Source organism: Meriones unguiculatus, chromosome 11 (assembly GCF_030254825.1).
Source record: "Meriones unguiculatus strain TT.TT164.6M chromosome 11, Bangor_MerUng_6.1, whole genome shotgun sequence".
NCBI lineage: Eukaryota > Metazoa > Chordata > Mammalia > Rodentia > Muridae > Meriones > Meriones unguiculatus.
The window spans coordinates 43235056-43254922 of record NC_083359.1 but is presented as its reverse complement, the minus strand read 5'-3'; the positions used below and the strand labels follow the sequence as shown (position 1 = coordinate 43254922).

Genomic DNA, 19867 nt, shown 5'->3' with positions numbered 1-19867 from the left:
GGCAGAGAGATCGTCAGGGCATTACCCAAATTGTTGCTTGGGTACAAAAGTCAGGGAACACTCACCAACAAGTTGATATACCAGTCAATGTTATCAGTACTGCAAATGCCTACTTTCATGCAATCCTTACCCTCAGAAGATTCCACCATGGCATAATCACCCCCGTACTGTAGATGAGGAAATGCGGTGTTGCAAGCTGGTGCAGTAAATCACCAGAGAAGCCTGAATCACCCAGGATGCTATCATCTCAGAGTTCACACACTTAACACATCTCTCTTCATTTTGTCTCCTCAGTCAGATTGTGTATTGTCCCTCAGGGGATGAAACATCAGGGTTCCTACTTCCTAACAGTATTATTTAAACCAGAGTATTAGCTCATGGGAAATAAAAAAAAAAAGTCATAAGAAGTTCAGAATGAGATCTATAAAAAATAAACACAAATGGCACTAGTCAAAGTGATGTCCTCACTTAATGTTCATAGGCAATGATGCTGTACATGGAACAAGAAGGGAGGAAAGAGAGAATGAGGCACAGCAATAGAAACCCCATGTCTTAGGCACAGTGCAGTCTCCAGCAGACAGGAGCTCCTGGAGTTTCCTTAAGACCCTGGTGATCACATTCCTCATCCTCAGCCATTAGAGGAGCCCAGTGTCAAGACCACAGATGCTTGTCATCTATAGCAGGGATTACATATTACAAAGAGCACTTTACATACCGATACGGTTGGATGGGATGCCAAGAGACAGATTACCACCAGAACTTACCCAACAGCCTCCTTAATACTGGGAGAATTTGAGGAAAAGAATTATCAGAGACAGCATGGTGATCTGTGCTAAAGATGTCAACTTGACAGACTCTATATTCATCTGGAACTAGCACACTCCTAGTTTACTAGCATACCCTAGTATACTCCTGAAGGACTATATTGAGTATGGTAACTGATGTGGAATGACCTCTTTTGGTTGTGGTTGGATCATTCCTTTCGTAGGGGATCCTGGATTGTATAAAACGAAGAGTGAGCTGACCGCTAACATGCATGTAGCCCTCTGCTTTCTGACTGTGGCTTTATGTCACCAGCTGCTTGGACATCCTGCTATGACTTCCCTGCCATACAAACTATACCCAGAAACTGTAAGCTGAAACAAATCTTTCTCCACTCTGTGGCTTCTGTTAGAGTATTTTTATCTCCACAACAGGAAAAGTAACTGAGAGAGAGTGTGTGGTTTCTATGGTTCTGTCTTATTGTATATTGGTTTATTTTCTCTTATCTATGAGTGACTCTTTTTTTCATGTGCACATGCTTTAAAAACAGATCAGAAATACTACCATACTACTGTGTTTTAAAGTCAGACTGTGCATTTAATGTTGAGTGGCTTTTATCCCCTCATTCCTGCCCCCACACACCCTAAAACTTAAAGACAGGCTTAGAATCATAGAAAGCTCACAGCATCTAAGAATGGAAAAATGGATAGCTGATGGTGCCACACAGGATCTTTTTCTCTTGCCATATGGACCTAATTCCATGACAATGCAGTAGCCACTTCTAAAGGCATTATGCAGAAGATTCTAAAGCAAGGGCTGTCCAGATCTTTCAAATTGAAAACACAAATCAAGCAGAGAGAGGGAAAAAAAAGCTGATAACCACTTTCCAATTTCCTTAAAAAGAAAAAAAAAATCTAGGGCTACACTTTAAATATTCATTTAAACATATAGTAATCAACCATTATATATTTTAATCTGTTTTCTGTTTGACAATATTTCATTTGCAGCCTCTCTGTGGCTTATAAAAATAGACTCAGAGTCCAAATTCCCACAGCATGTGATTTTTCACATTCTCTAATTTGCAGTAATGTATTTGTGTCAAATTCAGTCTAAGGCCTCCCCAGAGGAAAGCATTGGCAATTTGTGCCTCTGAGGAGGTAGTCTGAAGCCTAAGTCTCAGCACCATGCTGTGCTGGGGACCAGGATGTTGTAAGGGCTGCAGGAGACTGAGGGCCTCCTAAATTATTGAAGATTGACTTTGATCATGAAACACAGCTTTCAAAACGATTTTTGTTCTTTGACAATTTCATGCATATACAGTTCTGATCTGTGCACCCTACCTCTTCCCTCTTACTCCTCCTGCCCCCAAACACATGCTCCTTCCACCTTCTTGTCCTCTTCAATTGTTTTTGTTAATGACTAACTGAATCCAATTAGTGCCTCCTGCAGGAATGTAAGCAACCTCCTAGCGGCCACACTTCTGAAGAAAACTGACACCTCCTCCCCCGGCAGCCACCGTTGCCAAGAGCTCTTCAGGAGAAGCCCAACAAGCCCTTCCCTAATTCAGCTTGGAATCGTGGACCAGTTTGAACCTGTGCAGGTAACCAGAGCTGATGTGAGTACACGAGACAACATCCACGTCACATCCACTAGACAGCACGTCACAAAACTGCGCCCTATCCCCACGCTTTTGCACAGGAAGTCTGTCTTAGAGGCGGTTATGAGCTCACCAAAACCACTCTTTGTCCTCGTTTAGGGACACAGCTGGATTGCATTTCCCATGCCAGCTTCCCCTCGAGTTTGCAAGGACACATGACAGGGTTCTGGCCAAAAGAAGGCAGGCAGGGTGATGCAGGGTCTCTCACTGCCCTGGAGTCCGCTGGCCAGGCTCCACTGGCCAGCCAGTCAGCACTGGGCACATGCCAGTCTCCAGCTACTGACCATTGGGATTATAAGCATACACTACCATGTGTAAGGTTTTGGTTCTATGACTCAAACCCAGTTTCCAGTGCTTGCATGTCAGTACATTATAGACTGAGCCTCCACCCCAACCCAACTCTGGTCCTCTCAAATGGTCGTAGAGGAGATCATGAAGTGGCAGAAGCCAGCTCTGACATGACAGAGGGAAGATGTGGAGTCAGCGATTCTGAGGAAGAAAAAATTCTCTGGGGCCAGCGAAAAGGTTGAGCACACATGCACACACACACACACACACACACACACACACACACACACGGTGGGTGAAGCAGCAAGGCTCCAACAGGCTTAAAGACTTACTTTTTCTGCTACAGCTTATATATCCAGCAACATCTGGAAAGATGGCTATTCACCGGCAGTCTCACTACTGACCCTCAGGAGAGTTTTGACCTGCTCCATTTTTGACCTGGGCCGGTTCACCCCTCTGTAGCCATCCTGGTGAGCCCCCACTCCAGAGAGGTCACCATATCAATGCCAAACTTAGTGTGGACAGCTGACCAGTATAGAGCACCACAGCCCACAACTCCTGGACTCAAGCAATCCTCCTGTCTCAGTCTCCCTGGTAGCCAGAAGTGAAGGAACTCAAGACCAATGGATAAACACAGTAAAGGTAGAATTTACCTTTTCTAGTATTTGATCCCAGACTAAGTTCTAGACTTTACATCAAGAAGAGCAGAGAACCAACCCAGAGCCAACGTCCTGCACTGGCAGCCTGAGAAGCCCCGATGGGCTGTCAAGCAAAATTCAGTAGATCCACGAATTTTAATAAAATAAAATAACAACTTTACTTTTATAATTGTCTTTAATTATACACGTGAGCAACAGAATCGCAGGCACATTCCTGCCACCTGTGACTTTGTCAACAAAAGAAATCACAGATTATTTTTAAGTCATATTACATTATAATTATCAGAGATATCTCAAAATATCATAATGCTTATTGCTACTTCCAAATTATGGTAATTACTAGACCTGCCTGTTTAATGTGTTAATAAAGGAAATAAAGATTTGAATGAATCATTTTTTTTACTTGTATACTAAACACATTTCAGTGTGGTTTCCTTAGTACTTTGTACTATGTCTTTTTAAATTACTTTTTATTGGTGTGTAGAATCACGTGTGCTAAAGTATGCACCTATGAAGGTCAGAGAATAATTTTCAGAAATTGGACCTTTCCTTCCATCTTGCTGAGGCAGGGTCTCTCTTTTTTCTATTTGTCTGAGTATTCCAAGCTTGCCAACCCAAGAGCACGCAGGGAATTTTTCTCTCTCCACCTCCCATATCACCACAGGAGTTGCTGCGCCTACTTCCTGTGGGCTCTCACATTCTTGGGCTGAAAGAACTCTGGCCAGCTCAAGTGTGGTGATCATGGCTCTGGCAGGCTTTGCCTTCTCCCCAGTTCCCTCTCTCTAAAAACTGTTAGAAACCTTCCTAAAGCTAGCCACCAAGATCCATTCCCTTATTTGATCACTTCCTCCTTCTGAGGTTGACTACCAAGGTCCTGCTATCACAGTATTGAAGTCCAGCAATCAATCTTTGGTTTACCTAATTAACATGCCCAATTAAAATTAAACACCTCATCCTAACATGGGGTCTTCTATTTTACCTTTATAAACTGCCATTGGTTTGTGTGCAGTGTCTGTCTCCTCCCTAGTCAGAGGCACCTGCCTAGCCAGAGGTAGTCCTTTGTCCTCTGAGACAAATGTCCCCTTCTCTCCCTTGTTCCTTTTTCCTTCTCTCTTGTCCTCTATCTCCTGTCTTGGTCTTTTATTTCCTGCCCTCTGACCATCTGGGGCAAGGAAATCTCTTCTGTGCTGAGAACTTGGTCTTGGAGGTCCTGAGCTGATACTTTTCCCTTTCCAGGCTCATGAGGCAAGTGCTTTTACCCTCTGAGCCATCTCCATCTCACCAACATTGTTGTGGGTTGTTGTTGCTGTTGTTTTGTTCTGTTTTTAATTTTTTATTCATTTTATTGGCTATTCAAGAGTTTCACACAATGCTTTTTGCTCATATTCACTCCTTCCCCCGTCTCTTCCCAGATTTACTCACTTCCATACTCTCCTGATTTTATGTTTACTCCCCTCATTCAAGGCCTAAGCCTCTTCTTTTCAACCCATCTAGATCAGTTTGTGCTGCCCACATATTCTTGGATGCATTTTCTTCTAGTGGAGCATAGTCAACTTATAAACAAAACAAAAGAACAGCAAAAACAAAAACAAAAAACAAAAAAACAAACAAACTTGATCCTGGAGTTGAGATGTGTAAATCCCCTCCGGTGCCCAATGGCATCTTAAGAGGTTAACAAGCTTGGTCTACTAGGGTCTAGAGGACCCTAAATCTCATATACAGAGAGACTCAGTCTAGTTTTGTTGGTGGTTGCTAAAATGTTATATAGTGGCTTCCTTTTTTTTGCTGTTGTTTGTTTTTTAGCTTCCTGCTATATTTCATATTGCATCTATGAAGAGGAGTTAATGTTATTCTTTGTAAGTCCTCTGTAGGGTATTATGATTCTAATATGAATCATGTGGATCTTCTGGCTGAAAGGAACAGATTCTACACAAATGTGGGGAAGCCACCTAGTTGTCCTTCTGAGTTTATAAAATTCTCTTCCTCTGAATCTTCATGAGTAAGGAGAAAGCACGGCTCACTTGTCATTCCTTCTAGAATGCTACAAAAGAAAAGTTCAAGAGTCTGGAGTCACAAAGATCAGTGAAGGCAGTCACTGGAATCCCAACCATGTTCCTTACTAGCTATGTCACTATGAGAAAATAGTTTCACTTACTTGAGTCACTGATCCCTTATCCTCTCTGGAATGCAAAGAAGTGAGTTAGGACAAGCTATATCCTTCAAGGTGCCTATCAGAATGCCTGGCAAGAAAGGTTAGGGTAGGACTTGGTGAAAAATAACAATGAGAACATGGATGACCACCATCATCATTGTTACAGCTTTTTTTCCTCATGCTGTGCCAGGCATCCCATGTCCATGGAATATCTACATGAGCCTCCACCTTTTTAGATGCTCTGACTTAGGTGATACATTCCATTTTTTGAGGTATTAAAGAGAATGGTATTCCTCTGTGTAGAGCTGATGAAATTTCAACAGAAAATCCCTATTTTCTTTCTGTCTTCATGTTAATGTTGAAGGTATGTGTTAGCAGAGGGGAGCCTGAGGTCGAAGCACTCTGTGCTGACTGATCAACATAGAGAAAAAGCCACTACAAGGATTCTTCGAGGCATAGCTGACATGCAGTATGAGTCAAAAATTGACCTCTGCTGGTAGACCACTAGGACTTCCTAGGGACCATATGACTTTAGCATAGCCTAGTTTCTCTTAAATTAGTGTTGTGTAGCCATTCTCTCCCAGCTAAAACATTTCATCATGAAGGAAACCTCTGTAAGACTCGATTACCTCCCCCTGAGGGGGGAGCAGCCTTACCAGGCCACAGAGGAAGACAATGAAAGATAGCCCTGATGAGACCTGATAGGCTAGGGTCAGATGGAAGGGGAGGAGGTTCTCAGCACTATCAGTGGACTAGGGAAGTGGCATGGAAGGAGATGAGGGAGGGAGGAAGGAAGGGCCAGATTGGGAGGGAGCAAGGGTGGGGCTACAGTTGGGATACAAAGTGAATAAATAAAAAAGTATATTAAAAATTATGGATTAAAAAAAGAGCCAAGAAGTTCTAAAAAGAGGCTTGCTAAGAAGAACATTCAAAAGAGAAGTTCCTTAATGATGGGGAAATAAACAACTCAAAAGTCTCAGAAAGTCCCTGAGACTGATCAGATGAACAAGCTCCCTCCCTCCCAAGTTTATTTAATCTGAAAGGATATTGAGAGACAAAGGTGAGCAGCCTAGAAGAAGTACTCTACAACCTTTTGAGATGCCTTTGGATCTTGCAGAGAGCTCCCAGTTGTCAAGTTTTGTGAACCATCACCCATACTAGGGTGGACTATTGATGATACAAATGGCTTTGAGTTATCTGCTCCTATCGTAACCCCTCACCCACACTCCTATAAACAACACCAATAAACTCATTGGTTTACCAAGTTGGACTTTGGTGGGATTATTTTAGTGTATCTTTGGTGCCTTGTCTTTGGAGTGAATGAACTTGTGATCACATCTCCCAAGGAGCAATGTCACAAAAAAAGTTAGTTGAATAGTGAAACTCAGAAATATACAGCCCTCTTCATGATGCAATAGCCAGATCTCTAGATATCCATAAGATACACATGGAGGTCAACATGAGCCTGCCACCTACCCAGTTCAAAGGCTGTGTGAGCTGCAGAGGAAGAACCCCAACCATCAGTCCAGTCTCTACAGACTCTGAAAACCGAGCTTGGCTCAGTGGAGCAGAAGAAAGCCTCTTAAGACACTACATTTTCAGTCTCAGCCCATGTTAATAAAGCCAGAAGCATGCTGTTTACTCTCTGGAGAAGTAAGTGGCTTTGAGATTTCTATGGGGCTTCCCATTGGCTACTGATCTTTGTGTACTTGCATTGTAACAGGCCCCTAGACCTTAGCACAGCTGACACAATGATGGAGGTACTATTCACAAAGACAGCAACACCTGCTAAAACAAGAATAAAGATCCAATCCATCAAGGCCCATAGTTCTACGAAAGTTCCTAGATGTACTGAACTTCCTTTTTTGTTTCTGTGGTTCTGCTCTGGCTGTTTTTGCTATCTGGGGTGTGTCATCTCAGGATGTGGTTTTTGTGCTCAAGGACTCACCTTGAGAAAGGCTCAGGGCTACAGTCAGGTCCAGAACAACAAATGTAGTGGCTAGCTGGCTAATAAAGACTTCCTGTTGTCTTGAACCCATGTCTGAGTGTCTTTTTTGGTGGATACCTTGCAGCAGTGTGTGTGTGTATGTGTGTGTTCGGGGTGGGGCACTTATTCATGCAAGCACATGTGGAGGACAAAGGTTAACAATGGATATCTTCCTCAATTGCTTCTCCAACTTTCTTGTCGACTTGGGGCGCTAATCCTCACTATTTTGCTTAGACTATCTGGCCAGCATGCATTCCAGGATCCTCCTCACTCCTCCCCAGAACACTGGGATTATGTATTTCTCCTGCCATATCTGGCTTTTCTGTGGGTGCCAGGGATCCACACTCGGGTTCCATACTGCAGCAGCTTGCTGTTTGCTACTGCTGGCTGCCCCTCTTCAGGAAGCAGATTATGGGATCAGAACTCCACCTTAGGCAACTGCTGAAAATGGCCCAGGGAAAAAGCATAAGATGTAATTAACATGTTTCAAATCAACATGTAAAACATGTCATATATTTGAGTATTAATTAATATTTTTTGCAAACTAATTACATTAGAATGACGAGCCCAGGAGGAACTGAAAGAGTTTTTAAATTCTGTTTCACTCCTCTTATTTAAATGTCTGCATGGATTACCACTTTATTCAATTTCTAAGTTTTTTTTTAATTTACCAGAAATGATCCAAACATCACACTATTTCACAGCCATCATCATTTATTCATAGCTCAATAGAGGAAGCCAGTACAGCAATAACTCTTTTTTTCCCCTTCACCCCTAATTGTCATTCTGGTGAGAGAGGAGGAATGCCAGCCTCTAGTCAAGGACCATTACTGCAGAGTTTCAGCCATGGTCACTGGTCTCTCCTAAGCATGTTAACATCGTTCATCATGAGGGGTTTGTGCTGAGCAGTGCAGACTTCCACCCACGAGGCCTTGCAAGCCCACTCCTCCTATCTTAGCTTGTTCAGGAAGCAAAGTGCGTGGAATCAAATACTAACTTTGTCCACGGCCGTATGGCCTTGGATAGATCCATAAACCCTTCTGTGCCTCAGCTTTATCATCCATTAAATGAAGGTTATAGGAATACTCTCCCAAGTCTGTTGGAAAGGGTAAAAGAGTTAATCCATACAGAATGCTTAGCATGGAAGTCTGGATGCTCCAGAGATGTTGTCTGTGCTCATTGTCACCATCATTGGCACCATCGGGAAGAGGCCAGCATCAGGAAGAGTCACCTTCAGGGCTTTCACCCACATAAATATCCATCCCCCCAAAATATATTTGCCCCTTATAAAAATGTCTTCAAAGGCAGGCATGATGGTATACACCTGAAACCCTAGTGCTGGGAAGGCTAAGGCAGTACAACGATGGAGTTCAAGGATTTCCTGGGCTATATGAAGAGTTTGAGACCAGCCTGCAGCACATAGACCATGTTTCAAGAAATAAGCAGAATCAATGATCTGAAAGATACTTCTACCTATAAAAATATGCCACAGGGCATTTTATCCAGGGAAGTGGCTACCCCCCCCCTTTTTTTTTTAAATCTTGAACAAGGTCATGTGGGTGAGTGAAGGAAAGAAAGGCCCATCACAGTAATCACAGTAAAAGCTTCCTCAGGCTTCCTAAGGAAATTAGACATTTTCTAGGTGATCAGCTTTTCACACCCATGAGCCCACCTCTGTTACAGCTGTATCTCAGGCTCCTCAAGAGCCCAGAAATGCTATCCGACTCATGGTAAGTCCCCAGTCCCCTAAAAAGTGACACACTCTTTAAGCCTGTAAAACAATGCAGGCCCTTCAAGAGGTCCATCCTTTGGCAAATAGATTGTGTACTCTGCTGCTCTGAGAAACCCCATCCCACCTGGCTTCCGGCCTCAGCCCTTCTTACTTGCTGAGGAGAGAGATCTAGGATCTCTACTCTTTTCTTAGGTGTTCCATCGCCCTAGACAGATGCCTTTCATTCTCTCTGGCACCTTTGCAAATCTGTTCTTGGAAGCAGGTTTTCAGGATCAGGAAGTTCATCTCCCTGCTTCTTAGTTACAAACATTTCAGTACCCTCCATCAACTGTCACCACCCCCAGCCTCCTTGCTTCCCCTCCAAGAAAGCCATGCTACACAAGTGAACCCACGCAATCCCTTTGCCATTGATAAAGCGTGCTGGAACCTTGAAATTATGCACTGTTATAGAGGATGACAGGCCAGAGCCTCCACTGCTGGGCCTCATTTGGAGCACTGACTCTGTGAGCTGCAGTGATATATGAGTCCAGGAGCAGATCTTTTGATCGTAAACAGTCAGGAGGTTGGAATGTATAATGCTATGGAAATAAATGGTGTCAAAACCATAGGACATAATTGATGGTGTGGAGATGGGTTTTGTGATCACAGCATACTCAGAAAGTCTTAACAGAGACAGCCAGGCTCTTGGGCTTCAAGATGGTTGACCTCAGAAGGGAGCATTTAGGAGAGGAGAGACTAGGCTTTCTGTCAGTGTCCCAAGAAGAAGTTTGGCTCCTGAAGCAATTGGGTGACTCCTGACCCCGATTTCCAGGCACCCCGCTGGTGCCTGACAGTCATGGATGTGACCTTGACTCCACTCCTATTAGCTCACGGAATGAACTGTGCTGAGCTCTGGTTTGCTTGTCTGTAAATTACGGGAGATAGCAATACTTGCTTCCTATGACTCCCAGAAGGGTAAAATGAAATAAGATGAAGGCCGGAGAAGGACTCTCAAAGCACCCAGTGTGTGCTCACACGCTAGGGGAAGTCAGCTTTGGCTGCTGCTATTCCTCTTCATAACATACCCTCTTCCTGGTTAGCATTCTTGTTGGTGAACAAATATATGACAAGAACCCCACAAAGTCCAGAAGGGGGTGTTGGATCCTTGGATCTAGAACTACAGGTAGTTATGAGTCTCCTGGTGTGTGTGTGTGTGTGTGTGTGTGTGCATGCACACACGCTAGGAATTTAGATCTGGTCCTCTGGAAGAGTAGTAAGCACTTTCAACTTTTGAGTCATTTATCCAGCCTCTAGAGTCCATTTCATCCAGAAGTACAAATACAGATTCCAAAACTGCTAGCCGTCTACTACTCAGTGTCCTTTTAACAAAAGCTCATGGACTGGGGAGCTTCTGGAGACTCAAAGACTGATCTTTCCATTTGGTTTAGTCTCTGAGTTTGTCCAAGTTGACAATTTTGTTTAGTGTAGCACTGAGAAGGAGCTACAAACACACCAGCAAATGTCACAGTGAGCGGCAGTGTGTACAGCAGGTGACTGCCAATGGCCTCCCTATACCACAGCATCCTGTCTGCTGTGTCAAAGGGGCTGTAGGCTCATGATTTATTCTCACTCTGTGGGGCAGGACAAAGCAAGGATAAGAGTCACCTGCCTATGGTTCGCCACCTGCTGGGTTTATCCCTTGGGCAGCCTGTTACGGCTTAAATGTGAAATGGCCTCTACAGACTCCAGCACTGAACACTTGGTTCCCAGCTGGAGTTGTGGCTGAAGAGGCTGTGGACACTCTAGGCAGTGAGCACAGTGTGGTAGAGGCCTTTGGCCCCAGCCCCCACACTCCACCTTCTTCAAAGCTACCCACTCCCCACTCGCCATCATTTCTTCTCTCCATGCCACATGGGACAAATGTTCTTCCCTCCACCCAATGAAAGGTCCCACACTTTGAAGATGAAATGGTAATCAAGCCTTGGGATTGTTCTGGTCTTTCCTGCCCTCAGTGGGTGCCTGCTCTCAATCTACCCACACATCCTCTGTGGCCTGTTCTCCAACACAATGCCACTTGAAAAGTTGCTTCCAGAATCATACCTTGTCTACAAGGCAAGGACCCATCATTCTCTTGGCTCAAGTACCTGCCCTCTTGAGCAGCTGTTCTGTCAAGTGGCTTATTTATGTTTGCTTCTAAGGCCATACCCATCTGGCTTCTGCTTCCACCTACCGTGGAAAGGCTTCCCCGGAATGCTTGAAATTACACATCAACTGAACCTAGAACTAACAGCCTGGTCCTTATTTCCTAAACTCCACTGTGGTGTCCAATATGACTACCTCATTCTTCTAATCCTCTTGTCCCATGACTTCCAGGAGGATATCTGGGTCTGCATTTTTTATGTTCATCCCCAACATTTCCCCTTTTCCACTTCTAAGAAGTGTGGGAAGCAATTTCCCTACACTTGTTTTAATGCTTACTTCCTGGGCTGAGGGGCCCTTTCTCTCTGTGTGTGCTCTTAAATTTTCCCTGTTTGATGACAGCCAAGCACATTTTCAGTCCTCCCCTGAGCTCCTCTGCAAACATATCTCACCCATAGGCTCACTTGAATTTGAACTCGGACCTGAAGTTTATACGGAGAGAGCTGTGCCCTTGTGAGAATCTTGCTCCTCAAAAATCGGCTGACATCATTACACTTCTTACAGTCCTCCCTTTAAAGTGCCTTTCTTCTGAGGATGTGGCTGTGTGTTGGAATTGTGCGTACATCACAGTGTTGTGCCTGAAACATAGTAGGTTGTCATGTCAAAGTCAAAGTCAAAGTCCTATCATAAAAAGCACTAGCCATATCTTCAAATGAAAAATCTGGGCCCTTGAGTCCAGGACAGGTGACCTTTTAGAGCTCTTGAAATGTCCATTTGCATTAGCTTTAAGGTCAGAGGAGATGATCACCATGCGATCTGGAAATATGGAAGAAAGCCAAGAACACTACTGTGAAGCGCCACTGATCTTCAAGGGGCCCTTGTCCTTGAGTGACAGACGAGGTCATGAAACCCAATGTGAAGCAAACCATGCAAGGTCATTTCTCCCTGGCGATGCTAAGAGGTTATAAAATTGTGTTCCTAGACACAATTTTAAGTGCTGTTAAGTGATTGCTCGTTGAGTATTTTGCTACTGTTGTACGTTAGACAAAATATAAAGAAAAAGGCTTGTAGGTGCAAGTAAGTAACAGCAGGGGCTCAGTTTGTGAACCGTGTTCCTTTCAGTCACAAGAACCCAAATGTGAGTGTCAGATCCATTTTTTAAAAAGTTGTGGGTATGGTGCATGTTTATCATCCTGGCACTGGGGAGGCAGAGACCAAAGGAACCCCGGGGCTCACTGGCCAGGCAGTCCTGCACACTTGGCATGTTCTCAAATCAGTAAGAGATATAGTCTCAAAGGCAGTGGATATCATTTCTGGGGGAGTGACAGTTCTTATCTATTCACACACATATCGGGGGGCATCAAGAGAGAAAGAAGGGGAGGGAGGGAAAGAAGATGAGGAGGGAGAGGACACATTATTAAAGACCTGGAAGTGCCAGGCTGTCATACACTGGTTGCCCTGTTTATGCCAGAAAACAAAGCATTATCTCAAAAGGATCATTCATTCACTGAAGATTTGGTCCCCAGATGGTGGTGTCATTTTTCAGTGTTTCTGAAAAGTGTAAGAGGTAGAGCCTAGCTCGAAAATGTAGGTACTGGAAGTACATCCTCAGGGGCCATATTCTCCCTCAGAGATTTTCTCTGTCTTTCTCCATTACTGTCTGCCCCGCCCACTTGTCTGCCATATGTGGAAGAGGTAGGGAGAGAGGCCTGCCGCATGCTTTCACGACCATCATGTCCACAGAGCCAGATACCATGGATTGAGCCCTCTGGAACCATAAACTGAAATAAATCTTTTCTCCCTTAGGTTATGCCAGGTGCGCTGTCACAGTGACAAAAGGCTAACATGCCATTCTGTGTGTGAATCGCCATCACACTTGGCAGGTTAAAGTCTAAGCGAGTGACTGACTTCCCTTACATAATGGGTCAGCTCTAAACTAGGAATTCCTCTGTGAGACACGGACTCCATCCCCTGCCATCCCGCCAACACAACAGCTTCCCTTTCCCAGTGGAAAGTACAGGGCTCTGCAATGAGCCAGGTGGCCAGAGCTGGTCTGCTCACAGCAAAGGCAGCTCAGCCCCTTCTCAAACACAGCAGCCTCTTTTCTAACAGGCCAGACTACTTCTAACTGACTCACAGCCCCTGATTAGTTTCCTTGAGACACAGACAGGAGACAGAAAAAATAAATAATTTCTTGGCCTGGAATAAATAAAGTTTTCTATCAAATGGAACAGAAGGGAATCAGTAGGAGGGACACTCCACCCACTTCTCCAAGAGCCACTGTGATCATTACCTGTGTCGTTTGCCACTGCAATTATTTGGGGTAACAAAACGGTAATATCAATCAATCCACTTGGACTGCTCTGCTCTCAAACAGAAGCTGTCCCATTTATCAAAATGGAGGCCCTGGGTCTATAGTACCATTAAACTATCAACAGGCGATCGCTAGGGCGAAGCAAAATAAAAAAAATAAATAAATAAAAAACAACTGTTAACTGAAAGGAAATAATTTTTCTTTTTTTCCCCAAACATCCTGGCCAACAGAGCCCTTTGTCTGGCTGTCAGTGGAGCCAACGTGGGCTGAGTCTCAGATCTGTGTGCTTCCATGCAGTGGGTGTTTGAGAGAGGCCAACAGAAACACTTGCAATGCAATGGCTGAGCCCAGGTAGCCAGGTTTCTCTCTCAGCAGGGCAAGCTGCGTGACGATAAATAGGGGAATGTGTATGCATTTGTGTGATAAAGCAGGCTTAATGATTCCCGAGGGGAAGGAACCCGGGAGCCACGCAGTTGCAACTTAGGTTCAAAACGGATCCACGCAGGGCCAATTAACGTGCAAATATGTATGTGCTGAACCTGCACTCCATCCGTCATGCGCGTGTGGAAATTGGGCCATTTATCTGTTATATTATGTATGTGACATCTTAGTTTGGTTCTTACAGGCTGCTTGGGGACAAAGAGGCCATGTGCTCTGCAGCTAGCAGAGGGAATTTAAGATAAATTCTTCAGCTGTCGTCAACGTTGCAAGGCATGGAATTTGGTTGGAAGATAAAGCTTTTCCGTCGGCAAAAGCTTTTAATGTCTCTCCATAGCCCGTGTGGTGTCTTATTAAAACTGTGTGTGGTGAGGGAGGGGCGGCATATGCCGTGAGGAGTTATTGGCACAGACAGCTTGCTGTCATGTTTCCTGAGTCCGGATTTAGCAAACGTTATTCACATATTCACTGTCAATCTGCAGGGAGAAAAGAGCTGGCGAAGCCAATCCCGCACTCATTCTGTGGGCTTGTAATTCTTTTTGTTTTCCTTTAACCCATGTCTCTGCCACAGGTAGAGTCTGTTCTGCTTAAATGACAACTGTTTGTCTGTATTTAGGCAGGAAGAAAAGCAAAAGGTGATTGGAGTCAGAAAATGGCCTCCCCGACGCAGTTTCCTAATCTGTTGCTGTTCACCTACAAGAACACATTGTTTGTTCATGAGTTTGGATCTCATGTTAAATAATAGTGACCACTTGGTTTGATGAATTGCCACTAGAAATTCAATTAATAAAAGGTTACCTCCTGATGGTAGTGGAAAAAAATATGATTCTGCTGCAACAATGACAACTGAGCCTTCTAAACAACGGATGGGAAACCAGGAAAGTCTTCAAAATATGTGTTCTGACTCGGGGAGGAGAAACTCAGCCAATGAGAGAGTGAACTGGGTCAGTGTTTGCTCTGAGGTTTCACCTGTGTGTGGGGTCCTCACACCCTTAATTCCCTCCATCCCTCTACCCTCTCCTGAACCCACAGAATGAATAACTGCTTTACTGCCACAGCCTCCTGCAAATGGCGTCCTGCCCCAAAACATGGGAACAAACAACCTCAGAATGAATCCTCTAAAACTGCGGGTCAAAGCAAGTCCTTCCCCTTATTTCCAGTAAGTATTCTGTCCACAGCCATGGAAAACTAATACCTTCCTTCACTCCCTGTTTCCTCCCTCCCCTTCCTCTTTCCTTATTCTCCTCCCTCCCTTCCCTTCCATCTTGCCTTCCTACTGCTCTCTCCTGTTCTTCCTAACCCTCATTTCCCTTCTTTCTATTTTTCCAACAGATAATTTTCTCCAAGTTCTACAAATTACAAAGAAAAGCACACCCACCTTGAACATAAAACTCATCCATTTTGCACATTTTACCCAAACCCTAAAGAAGTTGTAGAGGATTCCTACCACCCAGCACAACCCCTCACCCCTCTCTGCCTCCAACCCATAAGCCCTCTGTAGTTTGTCACTTGAGATGAGTGATGCCTGTTTTTGTGTGGATAAAAATAAAAGAACACAGTGTACATGGCCTCCATTCTGTCCAGATGTTTGCCTCACGCGGTAGTCCATCGCTGTGATTCATAAGGCTGCTTCACATACCTGTGGCTGAATCTAGATTGTGGTCTTGCATTCCGATGCATCCTACATCATGATTTGCTTATGAACTGGCTAATGGGCATGAGCTATTTCCAACATGGAGCTATGAGAATAAAAGCGTCCAAGAACGCTCCTGTATGTGTATGCTGGTGGACAACAACATGCATCTTCCTTAGCTCTGCCGGTAGATGCAGGACTGTCAAGTCCTTACACATCATTTCAATCAGGACACAAAGTACGTCTTCCTTCCCAACCTAAACTTTTTAGGATATGGAGATAAATGTCTTGCCACAGAGGACTGATAGAAAATGGAAAGGGGGAAACAGGCAAGGGTTTGTTTTTCTTATTATTATTTGTTTCTCACTGGCTGAATGTTTTAAGCTGTCCAGTAGGCAAACACATGAGAGAATATCTTGGGGAGAAGCGCTAAAAGCACCTAAGAAGCAGGCAGCTGTCCATGGTGCTGACCACAGGAAGCCAGCGTATGACCTGGCATTCAGAAGTGACGATGTGTAGCACAGGAGGAATCTACTGAACATGACAAGCAGTAACCTATGTCTTTTACATATCTTGGCAGTCAGAGGTCAGAACTGCACCCTGACAGACATAGCTTCAATTCATTTCTTTATTGAGTGAGTCTTGGAAAGTTTGAGTGTTCCTGAGCCTCAATTTACCTGTCTGTGAAATGGACATTATGAGTATTTTATACCACAATAAGTGAAAGCATTTATGTAACTCTAACAGGTGCTAAATAATGGAACTATTCTTTTGTACTCACTCTAAACTACCTGGGCAGTTGCCACCATCATCCTTTTCATCTTCTGAAAAGTCTGGGCTGGGGTGTCAGCAAGATGGTTCATCAAGACTTCTTAGATGGTAAAGGTGCTTACTGCCAAGTTGAACAATCTGAGCTCTATCCCTGGGCTCACATGATGTAAGGGCAAATGTGACTCTGACTTCCACATACGTTCACAAAATGAGTAAATCAGCCAGTAAATAAAATAGTGTTTGGGTCTCTATGAGGTGTGCTTGTTATTCCCATGCTAAAAAAATAAATAAATAAATAAGGAAACAAAGTTTTTGAACATATTTTGTTCAAGTGGTTGGCTCCAGAATTATTGGGAAACAGGTGAGACGGAGGGTTCCTGGCCTCCACCACATCTGCACAGCTCCTGACCCTTCCTGCTGATCACTGTGCCAAATACTCACCACACGATTCATGTTCAGTACTGACCTGCACCACTCATGCACCACACACTTTGTGAAACAACAGAGAACTGTCCTACCCATCAGTGGGGACACTGGCAGAGTCACACCTGAGTGGCCTCTGCATGCTTTGTAGGGTCTGCCAGAGCCACCACCATGAGCTTTTTCCTGTAACAACCATGTGACAGAGCAGTGTCTCTAGGGCAGTGAAGGTGATGAACAGCTGGGCCACCAAGATCCAGATCACCAGACTTTGCTTTCTCCAGTGTGTGACTTGAGAGGACAAGAGTATAGACTCTGTGAATGCCCTGGGGGGTAACTATGACACGATGGACAATTTCCAGCCAAGTGGACACCTTGTTGGAGGCCCATGATCAACATCTGCTAACACATTTTCTCCTAAACTACCGGCATCTGCCAGAATTCTCATCAGGCCCTGTGGCCCAGATTGGGAAGATTAAAGAAGGAGACAATTAGAAGGTGGGCTTTGAAATGCCCGCCACTGTTCTACACTGCTTAGAGGATGCTCTGTGAGCAAGAGGTCAGCCCAACCCAGCAGTCCAAACACCATGCCACAGACAACAAACTCAAATACCAGATCACAGGGGGAGGAAGCGCAGCCAGGAAGCTCAGTTCACTGAGGAAGCCACTTTAAAATGTCCCCCAAGGACACCAAAACCATGTTTCCTACCTCAACTTGGCCAACAGCAGGAACAGGACTCACCAAAACCTGCACATTAAAGAAAAAAAAGGTATTAACATCCATTCAACAAGAGGGCAATTGCATTAATTGTCTTTCTAAAGGAACTGGCATCAATAATTCGTTATAGATGGAGGGGACTAGGAGACAACCCACACAAGCATATGCAAACACACGCACACTGGCACAAACATATACACACACCAAGAGGTGTGCACACGTACACACACATATAGAGAGAGACACACAGACACACAAGCATAAAAACATACCCACAGAAACAGACATTCACACAGACGCAGACACACACACACACACACACACACACACACACACACACACTCTTCCACCAAGCACAGTGACAGCAGATTCATCTTCACAGTCCTGTGAAAAGGTGAAGAGGATAATTAATATTTTCAACACATTATACCAAACTTGCAGGAAGCAAGAAGGCCATGTGCAAAGCAGTACAATGAGGATTAAATGAACACCAAGGAAGCACAGGTATTGATGACAATTCTTCTTCATTAATGACATTTTTGAGGGTATTTTGTCTCTTCAGCCTTGAGCCAGCCTTCTGAGAAGTTACAATGACATCAACGCCTGCAGCTCTTGTGGTTATGAATTAAGAAGTCCTGGCAAGCTTTATGCCAATTCTTCATGATTTTTTTTCTCATTTAACTTTCTGAAAAAAACTTTTATTATGCCCTCTTTATAGAGAACACCAGGGCTTAGAAAACTTAGGTAACTTTTCCCAAGATCTGAAAGTTAATAAGTGGAGAGAATCAGATTTGATTCCAGAATAAAAGCATGTCAAACTCCTACAGAGAAGCCCACGGTAGACAGGAAGTTCAGAGAGACACCAGCCACTGAGGTTCATACTAGCCTAGGAAGGGTCATCTATTTAGGGACTAGTAGAAATTCAGTGTGTGTGTGTGTGTGTGTGTGTCTGTCTGTCTGTCTGTTTGTCTGTCTGTGTGTATGTGTGTGCACATATGTGCAGATGCCTGAGGATACCATAAGAGAATGTCTGATGGCCTGGAGCTGAAGTTACAGCTAGTTGTTAACTGCCCAGTGTGGGTGCTGGGAATTGAACCTGAGTCCTCTGGAAGTACCCCTAACCACCGAGCCATCTCTCCAGGTCCATATTGGTTTTTGGTGGTGGTGGTGGTCATGGTGGTGTGTGTGTGTGTTGGTCATGTGCATGTGGATACATATGTGAGCATGTGTGTGTGGTCACAGAACATTCTTGGGTGTCATTCCTCAGGCACCATTCACTTCAGTCTTGGAGACAGGGTCTCTCACTGGAACAAGGAACTGGTCAACCAGGCTGGACCAGATAGCCAAAAAGCCCCAGGGATCCAGGCATCAACTCCTCAGAGCTTGAATAAGAAGCACATGTGCCACACAAAGCCTTTTTATAAAACATGAGTTTTGGGCATCAAATTCACATCCTCATGCTTGCAGAACAGGCATTTTACTGACTGAGCCACTTCCCCACCCCGCAGGGATTTGGATTTCCAAATCACTTCTGCAAACTTCCTGCCTGCATTTCCCTGGAGCTCTGGAACTGATTCGGACAACTTCGGTGACATTTTTCTATCAGAAAATCAGACTACTAGCTGGTCTAGTGCTGCAGGTTTGTCATCCTAACTTATAGGAAAGCTGAGGCAGGAGGATCAGAAGCTCATGGCCTTCCTGAGCTACAGAAGGAGTTGGAGGAAAGACTGGCAACTTAGTGAGACCACACCTCAGAATAAAATGTAAAAAGAGGCTGGGGTGGGGCATCTCACTGGTAAAGCACTTGCTTAGCATAGATGAGGCCTTAGATCTAATCTTCAATACAATGTGGGGGTCTAAAATGAAAAATGCTAATAAGTTCAGTGTACACTGAATTAGAACTGAATTAAATTCTCCAAAATCATACACTGATGTCCTAACCCTTGTGTGGAGATGCTTGGAAGTGAGACCTTAGGAAGTGACTGCACTTAAGATGAAACCACAAGGACAAGGTCTCTGGGTGGATTGATGCTCATTTATAATGAAATACCAAAGGCTTTGCTTTCTTCCACACCCATGCCAAGAAAGGTCATATGGGGACACAGTGAAAAAGCAGCCACTTGTAGCCCCAACAGCTGTTGTGAGGCCATTGACCTTGGACTTCCAGCGTACAGAACCACAAGCCTCCACTGCTGTTGTGAAGCTACCTGTCTGTGTC

General features: G+C 44.4%; 1 protein-coding gene across 9 annotated transcripts in view; it reads right to left on the bottom strand.

Annotated features, from left to right (window-relative positions):
* Positions 1 to 17660, bottom strand: part of Rbfox1 (RNA binding fox-1 homolog 1) — a 1697412-nt gene extending 1679752 nt beyond the window's left edge. For 4 of the 9 annotated variants that reach the window (XM_060364124.1, XM_060364126.1, XM_060364128.1 and 1 more), the window contains exon 1: positions 17641 to 17657. The gene's annotated coding sequence lies outside the window, so the exon portion shown is untranslated. Of the gene's footprint in view, positions 1 to 17640 lie in introns of all 9 variants that reach the window. The other 5 variants (XM_060364120.1, XM_060364127.1, XM_060364119.1 and 2 more) reach the window with 3 other exon arrangements.
* Between the last annotated feature and the right edge of the window lie 2207 nt (positions 17661 to 19867).